This window comes from Mytilus galloprovincialis, chromosome 11 (genome assembly GCF_965363235.1).
Source record: "Mytilus galloprovincialis chromosome 11, xbMytGall1.hap1.1, whole genome shotgun sequence".
NCBI classification, from domain to species: domain Eukaryota; kingdom Metazoa; phylum Mollusca; class Bivalvia; order Mytilida; family Mytilidae; genus Mytilus; species Mytilus galloprovincialis.
In genome coordinates this window covers 22,444,764-22,455,251 of record NC_134848.1, presented here as the reverse complement: position 1 = coordinate 22,455,251, position 10,488 = coordinate 22,444,764, and the positions used below count along the sequence as shown (strand labels likewise).

The 10,488-nt window shown below is 32.8% G+C and overlaps 1 protein-coding gene across 1 annotated transcript in view; it reads left to right on the top strand.

The window, feature by feature from the left end:
* The first annotated feature begins 5,986 nt into the window (after positions 1-5,986).
* The window catches only part of LOC143051875 (uncharacterized), a 70,452-nt gene continuing 65,950 nt past the window's right edge, over positions 5,987-10,488 (top strand). Inside the window, exon 1 of the mRNA XM_076224866.1 lies at positions 5,987-6,151. The gene's annotated coding sequence lies outside the window, so the exon portion shown is untranslated. The remainder of the gene's footprint in view (positions 6,152-10,488) is intronic.

The window sequence follows — 10,488 nt, the reverse complement described above, 5'->3', positions numbered from 1 at the left end:
GGTGATTACAATAGCCTTTTACACAACAAATGTTAATAAATATCGAGAATATTTGTCTTCAGAATTATAAGGATTAAACACATTTTTTCTAGAGGTTATTGATGTGTAAACAGGGGCTCTTACTCACAAACTTTACATAAAAGTCCATCTAGAAAAAATGTGTTTAATCCTATAGTATTGCCAAATGCTATGAAAATATATTGCCAAATACTAAGGTTCCATGTTGAAGGCCATACTCTGTCCAATACGTGTTTACTTTTTACATATTGCGACTTGGGTGTTGAGTTTCCTTATTGGCACTGATACCACATCTTCTTCGAGGGCGGATCCAGCCATTTTAAAAAGTGGGGTTCCCAACCCTAGATAAAGAGGGGGTGGTGTGTGTTCCAACCATGATAGGTCCCAATTCTAATGCATTGATCGTTCAAAAACTTAAATGTAAATGCATTGAACCCCCCTGGGTCCGCCACTTTTCTTCTTTCTAAATACTAGTACGTTTAATCTTTTCATGAACTATATATCTCGCCAAAGCGACTTTCATTGGTTAACAAAAACTTGACTAACATGAAAATCTTCTAAAATTAGACATTGGAATAAACATCTTCGTATACCAAACAATGACAGCTTTCGAGTTCGTTGCATTAATGTCAAAAACATTGGTTTTAACCTCCTTTCTGCCATAGGGCCGATTTGGCCGATGCAGAAACAGTACCTTTGACTGCCAAGGATCGGCCGAAACATTATTCGTGCGTTTAGGCGCGTCGTCACTTCCGTTTCTATAATGTTGTGCGATTGGTTGAAAACATTATAATGCAATATTGCAAAAATTATTCGGCAACTCTAATTCTTATCATTGATATTCAGAACTTCTTTTATTTGGGAATTGTTATTAAGTACTTACGGAACAAATATTATTTCTGGTTTATCCTGCATAATGGCAATCATAAAGACACTTGAACAACTTTGATAGAGCAGGGATACAGGTAATCCCCTCTATCTTGTTAATGACGTCACAAAGGCGCACAAAATTGACATTTTTTTCCGGTGAAAGACATAACCCAAAACGTGGTCTTTTATTTGAAATGCAGAATAAGGCTATCAGTATTTATCAAGAGTTAGAAAAAATGTCTCCTAAATATAAACGCACGTTACCATTGTTACGACACGATGTTTAGAGAGTTATAAGCTGTTTTATGCAATGTCACGTTAGAAATTCTAAATCAATCAAATATTGATTTACAAATCAATAGAGGAATGAAATACTTTGTTGTCAATCAATAGAAATTATGAAACTAGAGACAAAGTATTATAACGTCATATTTGATGTCTCTAGTGACACTAACATGGATGTGAAATATGTATTATAAATATATCGATGAAAGCATAATAGTTAGATAGGAGCAAACATTTGAAAGTCATCATTACTTATGACACTTCTTGTAAAGGATCTCTATTCGAGTGCTTATCAACAACTGCAGCAGGAGAACACTTTTTAATTAATAAAACTACCTGGTTGGGATATAAAATATAAGTTTGCACTGATCATGTGCACATTATGTCTGCGCATGCTTTGAATCAATCGTTTCATTCAAGCTGTTTAAGTATGCCACTTCAAGGTTTTTGCAGATATATTAATTGAAAAAGGGCATATATTTTTTATTGAGGTAGAAATATATAAAGTACGACAAAACCTGTGCATGTTTACAATCAGCTGTTCTATTTCAATGATGTTTACTCTTGTGTTTAAGCATTTTTACCTCCATTACGAAAATCTGTACCCTATTCAATATGTCTGCAGTAAAAGGGCTTATCATGGATGGATTCATCAATTTTAAATGGTATTCCCAACCAAGAATAAAGAGATGTGGTTCAAACCATATGTCCTAATTCAAATTCATTGATCGTAAAAAAAAGGCGGTCCAAAGCCCGGAATCCCCTATTGGATCCGACAATACTTATTGATATCATTTATGAGTAACCAACAGTTTTTAATCAGTATCAAGAGTACAAAAACAAAATCTTTGTTCGACTTGCAGCAAGAACTCGTATTATTACTAGTAGCAGAATGTTAGCTCATCCTCTGCTTTTTTGGTCCAAATATGGACGATAACTCATGGTGTAAGGTTGGAGTAGTTTTATCTCATACGCAACGATGATTTAATCTACAGTATGGCAACCGGCACAACATAACTCGATGCATAATAATAATCAATACAGTGAAATCTGTCAAAAACAATTTTTTATCATACTTGATTGAAAAAAAACTGATTTTACGAAAATACATAATGCTATTGTGTTTTTTTATTGGATTCATTAAAAGAAAATTGAAATGTATAGTATGTGTCAATAAGACAGTAAACAAACAACCGAAAATACGTGGAAATTAATAATCGGTTACAATACGATACTTATAATTAAAAGACATCGGAAAATTATTTTAGATCCTGCTGTTTCTATAGAAAAGTAAAACAATACCTAAAAAATACTAAAACGAGGAATGACAGATCATGTCTTTGGCGAACAAAACCATACATTTCATCAAAGCGGATCGCCAGGTAACTAGAAAAAAATATAAACAGCTCATTGTTTTATGCCACTAATTGTTCTTATCGTGTGATTATGAACATATATATCATGTTAAGGAGGGGTATTTGCGAAAAATACCAGTCGAGAGAATGTTGAATTTCGCGAGCCGTAAGAAAATAGTGAGTGTGTAAAGTAACAATTCCGTGTAGAGTGAAACCAGTCTCAACTGAATCTCTTCGAGACTTCAGATTTTGTTCCGTTTTGGTGGATGCTCGTTTTAATCAGGTTCACGTTTGATTTGATTGGACTTACATGTACGAACAACATGTTTTGTTCAGACAGATTTTCGGTTTAGAAAGATAAATTTAATGCTATCTAGCATTGGAAATGTCTGTTTTTATGCCCCAGCTATGGTTATTATGTTTTTCTATCTGCACGGCCGTTAGTCCGTCCGTCCATCAGTGTGTAACGCTTCAGTCTAAAGTTTGTGTTCAAGGTACTTTTGATGAAATTGAATTCCAATTAACTCGACAAATATACAAATGTTCATTTTTGTGCCAAATTAGAGTTTGTAATTTGGCAGAAAAGTTACTTCGAGTGGGGCATCCGTGTACTTTGGAAACATTCTTGTTTCCATATAAGTTGTTGGTTATTATGACGATTGCATAATTCATCAATATTTGTTTAACAGGCTGAGTCTCTTCGAGCCAAACAGTTTGCAACAAATTAAATACCTTCACTTAAGACAAGATCGAATACGAGTTTCGAAAAACACAGTTTATATGAAAACACATGATCACTTTATCAGAATAATCTAGTCCCTTCTCGTACAAGTTTGCCAAAAAAGAGTCTCGTAAAATACGGTTGATGTCATCACATAATCCAACTAAATTCAGTCCCTTCTCGTACTTGCGAGGTTAATGGTCCAAGGACACAGTTATCGACCCTTATATACATTCATATACATATTCCGGATCGTAATTACAATGTATTGATAAACTTACATTAATTTTGATAAACATACGATATTTGCTAAACTAAAACCAAAACAAACAAATAAATCTTTCAGGAAATTTTTTGATTAGTTAAATCGACCTGACCCGCCGGACATCGGTTAACGGATCTTAATTAACATTCTAAATTTCATGGCACTTCCGAGTTTGTATTGTTAATACGAAAATAATTACACTATATTTATGTTTCCTTAGAATCCGTAATTTTGATTGGCTTACAACAATTGGAATAATTCAATAGCATATCTTGCTTAAGAATTGAATGCTACTTTATATAATTTTATTGGAGTTTAAAGAGATGAAAACAACGTTTAATAAATTTCAAGTTCCTCGTTAAGATAGTGGAGAGGTCAGGCATTTGCCGCAATTACAATTTTTCTCTATTCTTTATATTGTTTGCCATTTATTCTGCACACGTAATCCATTAAAATCTATTCTTTAAATCCAAGTCACTCAATTAACCTTTTTTTTAAACAATGTGTACAATTGAAAAAGTATCTATCGGAAGGAACTCTGTTTCATGACGCATCACATTTTAAACTTGTTGACACCTCCCCCCCCCCCCAAAAAAAAAAAAAAAAACAACAACAAAAAAACTCATACAAACAAACAAACAAAACAAACAAACCAAATAAAAAAAAAAAAAAAAAAAAAAAACAACAGAAAAAGAAAGGTAGAGTAAATTTTAATTAAAATCTATTTTGTGAAAAAAATAACTGACATTACTTGCAGCGTAGACTAACAGACAATAGAATTTCAAACTGAATCCATAATTGGAGATTATAAATTAGATAATGTTTACTGAAACAAACATTATGCTTTTACAAATAAATATATATTAGAGTTGGTGATTGGTTTCCAATAATAAAAGTACGTGATCAATATACAACCATCATACAGATATTGGACTGCAATCTCTGTACTTTAATTGAAGTTAAAAGCGTATTTTTACAGTTTTGCTCTCTTTACTGATACACACACTTGAACAAAAATCAGCTGGTCCCTAAATAAATATATATATATACTAGTTCAGTGACAATGAACGCCATACTAAACTCCAAATTGTACACAAGAGACTAAAGTTAAAAATAATACAAGACTAACAAAGGCCAGAGGCTCCTGACTTGGGACAGGCGCAAAATTGCGGCGGAGTGAAACATGTTTATGAGATCTCAACCCTCCCCCTATACATCTAGCCATTGCAGAAAAGTAAACGCATAATAATACGCGCATTAAAATGCAGTTCAAGAGAAGTCCGAGTCTGATGTCAGAAGATGTAACCAAAGTTACTAAGGTACATGTTTACAAGCAGCTGTTCTGTTTCAATGATGTTTACTCTTGTTTTTAATATTTTCACCTCCATTAAGAAAACGATACTTCGAGTGGGGCATCCGTGAACTATGGACACATTCTTGTCTCATATAATTTGTTGGTTATTATGACGTTTGCATAATTCACCAATATTTGATTAACAGGCTGAGTTTCGTCGAGCCAAACAGTTAGCAACACATTCATACCTCTAATTAACTAAACCAAAAACAACAATTAAACCTTTCAGGGACTTTCTTGATTTGATAAATTGACTTGACCTGCCGGACATCGGTTAAAAGAGCTTAATAAAACTTTTAAATTGTATGACACTTCCGATTTTCTAATATTAATACGTTAATAATTACACTATATGTATGTTTCATTAGAATCCGTAATTTTGATTAGCTGACCACAATTGTGAAGCACTCCAATATCATATTTTCATTAAGAATTGAATGCTACTTTAGATAATTTTATTGGAGTGTAAAAAGATGAAAACAACGTGCAATAAATTTCAAATATCTCGTTAAGCCCCGGATAGTGGAGAGGTCAGGTATTTTCCGCCATTACAATTCTGCACATTTTATCATTTAGAATCTATTCTGTAAACCCAAGTCACTCCAATAACCTTCAATTTAACAATGAGTATAATTGAAAAAAGTATCTATCGGAAGGAACTCTGTTTCATGACGCATCACATTTTAAACTTGTTGACACCTCACCCCCCTTCCCCCCCCCCAAAAAAAACCCCAACCAAACAAACAAAACAAAACAAAACAAACAACAAATAAAACAAACAACAAATAAAACAAACAAACCCCCCAAAAAAAGAACATTAGAAAACAACAGAAAAAGAAAAAAAGGGGGAGTTAATTTTTAATTTAAATTTATTTTGTGAAAAATAACAGACAATTCTTGCAGCGAAGAATAGCAGACAATAGAATTTCAAACTGAATCCATAATTAAAGATTTTAAATTAGATATATATATTGTTTACTGAAACAAACATTTTGCAATTACAAATAAATATAATATAAGAGTTGGTGATTGGTTTCCAATAATACCAGTACATGATCAATATAAAACCATCATATAGATATTGATCTGCAATCTCTATACTTTAAGTGAAGTTAAAAGCGTATTTTTACAGTTTTGCTCCTCTTATTAATTGTATTAGTGCAAATACGGAAATCTTCAAATTCTAATGAAAACATTTCTTATTGTTTACTAATTGCATGGTTTTGAAGGAATTTAAAACTAGAGTAATATTAGGATCATCCAAATAAACATAATATATAGCGGTAAGTAAATTTTTCCTTTAAATTGACCGACCGGATTTCAGAATTTACTGTCATTAATCCATTTTTATACTTAGTTTTCATACCTTCCAAAAATATAATTTGAAATAATGAAATTAAATCGTTTCCTAAATAAGTTTCAAACCTGTACCGAATCATGCAGCTGAGTGGTCCACAGTCCCCCCCACGTTTCAATGTCTTGGTATAATGATTCATACATAAAAAAGAAGATGTGGCATGTTTGTCGTCAATATTTTGTTTCTTAGATATCGAATTAGTGAATTATTTCAGTTTGTATATGTATTTTACCAGACAAACAATATGAAAATTTTTTAGATTCATTTTTGTTTTTTATTTAAACATTTTATATATTCTATGATGTAGTCTGCTTTTTAGGAAACGATTCAGTTATGTATTACGAGATTCTAATATTTGTATTTTCTTTCAGTTTGTATCGCAGTTAATGTTGTGATCTAACAAACGCTACTTTTGTTTTTAAATTAAGAACTATTTTTAGGCATTTTGATCAACACACAGCTCTATTTGCGGTATAGTAGAATAGTTTAAATCATATTTATTAATAGTGGAATGGGAAACGATTTATTGCAACTTGTATTAATTCCTTTCCACTTTGCGGGTGCGAGTGCTGCCTTGTACTAGATGTAGGGACGTTAGCATACTCTTTTACGAAATCTACAAAGGTGTCTTTTGCGTGCAAAATATATGGCTCTCTCTTAACACGGGTTATGCCATGTATCGTCCCCTTCCAACGGACTATCATCACTGGCGTAGCTGGGTCATTTTTACGTGTACGCCCGAACCTCGGCGTGGGATATGAGGGATGCCAGCCGCTCAATGTTAAAGCACCTGCTGGTAGTGGGTTCGAAAAGGACTAAGCCCCCGAAAGCTACCGAGAATGAGATACCATAATGATTCCTGTCAGTAAAAATCATTTGATAGCAACATACTTTTGAATCTAAATGGTTAATTTGTTTTGGTTAAATTTTGTAATGTGTTAACGTATTCATCGTGTTAAACTGGAAGCTAGCCTAATGGTCATTTGTTTTAGAGAAAACGTCCAAACCAATATTACTTTTAAATAAGTTTAAAGGGTACCGTGAGTGAGCATACAATCGACAAAAGCACCTTTTAATGAACACTAAAAAAAATCTAAGAGGTGCAATATAAAAAAAATCTGGAACACCTAGGATTTCTTCCCACAAAAAGTGAATCAATTTATCATTCCTTTAATTTTCTTTTTATATTTTTTTCTTGATCTGGAATATTTCACGACAATCTACGAAGGTTTATAAATTGAGCATGTAAAACAATCAATTGCGTAAAGAAGAGTCCGGCTATCTGTCTATCAGAAAGAACAGAAAAATGAACGAAAAAAAAAATGATTTCAAAATTTTAGCTTTAGACATTAGTCATAGAAAAAGCTTCTTCGGCATTTTCATAAAATTCGATGAAGGTTCGACAAGTAATTAATGTAAGTGAGAAATAACAAAATGTAAGCCCAAACTGCGACCACTTATTAATTACAGAAAGAAATACATTTTGTCCTTAAAATGCGGGAAAATTAAAGGTATACTTGCATTATTAATATTGCTCTGTATACTGTTTGATCATAAACAGTTTATGTCCAACTCTCGTAATATTTCACGGAGAGTCAGAAGACTTTATCTACATTCGGAACCTAAATATTGACGCTGCTTTGTCTCGTTTTTGCGACAAAAATACAAACAGCATATCGAATCTGAGCAGATAGTAAATTGCTTTAACTATAAGAAAAGTAGAATTCATAGTAGATCATAGTAGATTCAGACTTTTACGAAAGATTCGAACAAATATATTAAATGATCTATTTGAATAAATTTAGTCCCTTTTTATTCAAATTACAATCCATTGAAAAAAGAAGCACAAGACTGATGTGCTTTGACCAGTTTTTTTCTTATTCTATGTCGATTATTTGTTTTATTTTCAAAATTTAAGTGTACGCCTGGGCGTTTCGACGTAAACGTAGCTACGCGCATGGTTGTACATGTATCTATAAAATAAAAAAAATTCAGTTATCAACATAATATAATTTTCTAATCTGAGTGTTAATTCCGCAATATTTAGCAAAATTTTATCGCATATATATATATGTGACAGGCATTTTCTTAATTTAGGCATCTTGTAAAATGACTGAAATTTTTAGGCATTTTATAAAATGCCTGCATGATTTAGGCATTTTACAAATTGACTATTGGACTCAAACTGAATGGACTGTACTCAAAATTTAACGACTTGAAATATTAAATAGATAATTTTATTCTATCATTAATTATAGCATGCAATTTAAACAGTTACAGTTTTATAATTGCAATTAAATCATTTACATTAACACTGAGGATGACAATTATTTGTTGCTACATTGTACATGTAATGTTTGGATGACAGCGACTGTAACACATTGTCCTTACATTTTGCAAAGACAACGTTTAGTGTTACATCTAGTCTTACCACTAGCACTACAAGTTTTAATTGAATCAACTACTTCTAAATATTTTTAGAGAAGTAGTTTAAAAAAGAAAGTTAAGGTAAAGAGAAATAAATTTCACTGTTAATACAATTTTTGCTCTTTTTGCATTATATATTCTACCTTCGAATTTCAAATATTTTCTATTTTCTATATAGAGATACATGTAAGACAAGTTTCCCTGACCTCAAGATTTGCGTAAGAAAACGAACAGTTATTTTCTAAAGAGTCTCATTGAAAAGTATTTTTCATTTACTGATATTTCATGCAGTTGTTAAATGGAATATATAGTTACCAAAGGTACCAGGGGCCTGTTTATCGAAGCTCTCTTAGGATTAGGACGTGTCCTAAGACCAACTTAGGAGACATCTTAGTCCAAAGTGGGTTTATCAAACATGTCGCAACTTAGCAAAATTCTAGGAATTGTCCTAACTTTAGGATAGATTTAGGACGGTCAATTTATAAACAAACATGGCTGCCGCATATATACGTCTAAGAAGAAGAGCATATAATATTCGTCGGAATAGACTTATTAGGGACTATGATAATCCGCTGGACTATCTTGATGACTATGACATTGTCCGCAAGTATAGATTGTCCCGTCCATTGATAATAGACCTTTGTAGAATGTTTGACAATGATTTGAAACGGCCTACAATGAGATCATGAGCATTCCCAGTATCATTGCAGATAATGCTGGCGTTGCGATTTTATGCAATTGGAAGTTTTCAACTCGTGAATGCAGATGTCCACAATATATCTAAGTCAAGCGTCTCAAACATTACCCGGGATGTAACCCAATGCGTAGTAAGAGTATGTCAACAGTATGTTGTAATGCCTACAGACCCAGTAGAGTTGCAAAGTGTAATGCAAGGATTCTATAATGTTGCAAATTTCCCTAATGTTGTAGAGGCAATAGACGGCACACATATTAGAATTAGAGCCCCGTCGGTAGATGAACATATCTATGTGAACAGAAAGAATTACCATTCCGTTAATGTTCAAGGTGTGTGTGATTCGGATATGAAGTTCATGAATATAGTTGCCAAGTGGCCAGGTGCAACCCATGATGCGTTTATCTGGGCTAACTCTAACATTAGTGAAATGTTCGAAAACCGAACAATAGGACACGGGTGGCTGTTAGGTGACAGTGGATATCCATTGAGGCCTTGGCTTCTCACACCTGTTCTTAATCCAGGGACAACAACAAAGATACAACGAAGCACACATGCAGACAAGAAGCATTGTTGAGAGAAGCTTTGGTTTGCTGAAATCGCGTTTCCGGTGCATAGACACAAGTGGTGGCACACTACTGTATACCCCAAAGAGATGTTGTGACATTGTTATCGCTGTTGTTGTATTGTACAACATGTGTATAATACATAGAATTCCATTACCAGCAGAAATTTTGAAGACCTTTGACGTCTGGGCAGACAACACTACAATGGTAATTTGAACGACGGAGCTGCTGTGCGGCAGATTTTGATGCAAAATAAAAAAAAATATAAAAATGTTTTCAATTCTCATTGTAAAAAAGGGGGAGGTTATTAGCATTCCCATATTTATGTGCATGTTCCAAGTCAGAAAACTTGTAATTAAGTGCATATACATTTGGTCTTTCCAATTCAGTATATTGTAGAGATATTTTCTGCAAACACATTTAATGTACAACAGAACGTGAATATAACATTTATTCATATATCTGTTTTTGTGTTTATTTGATTACTAAATACAGATGTAAAATTAAAACTTTGATTTACAACAGGAATTTACCAGAAGCTTAAATAAATCAAATAACTAAATACATAAGTATGAC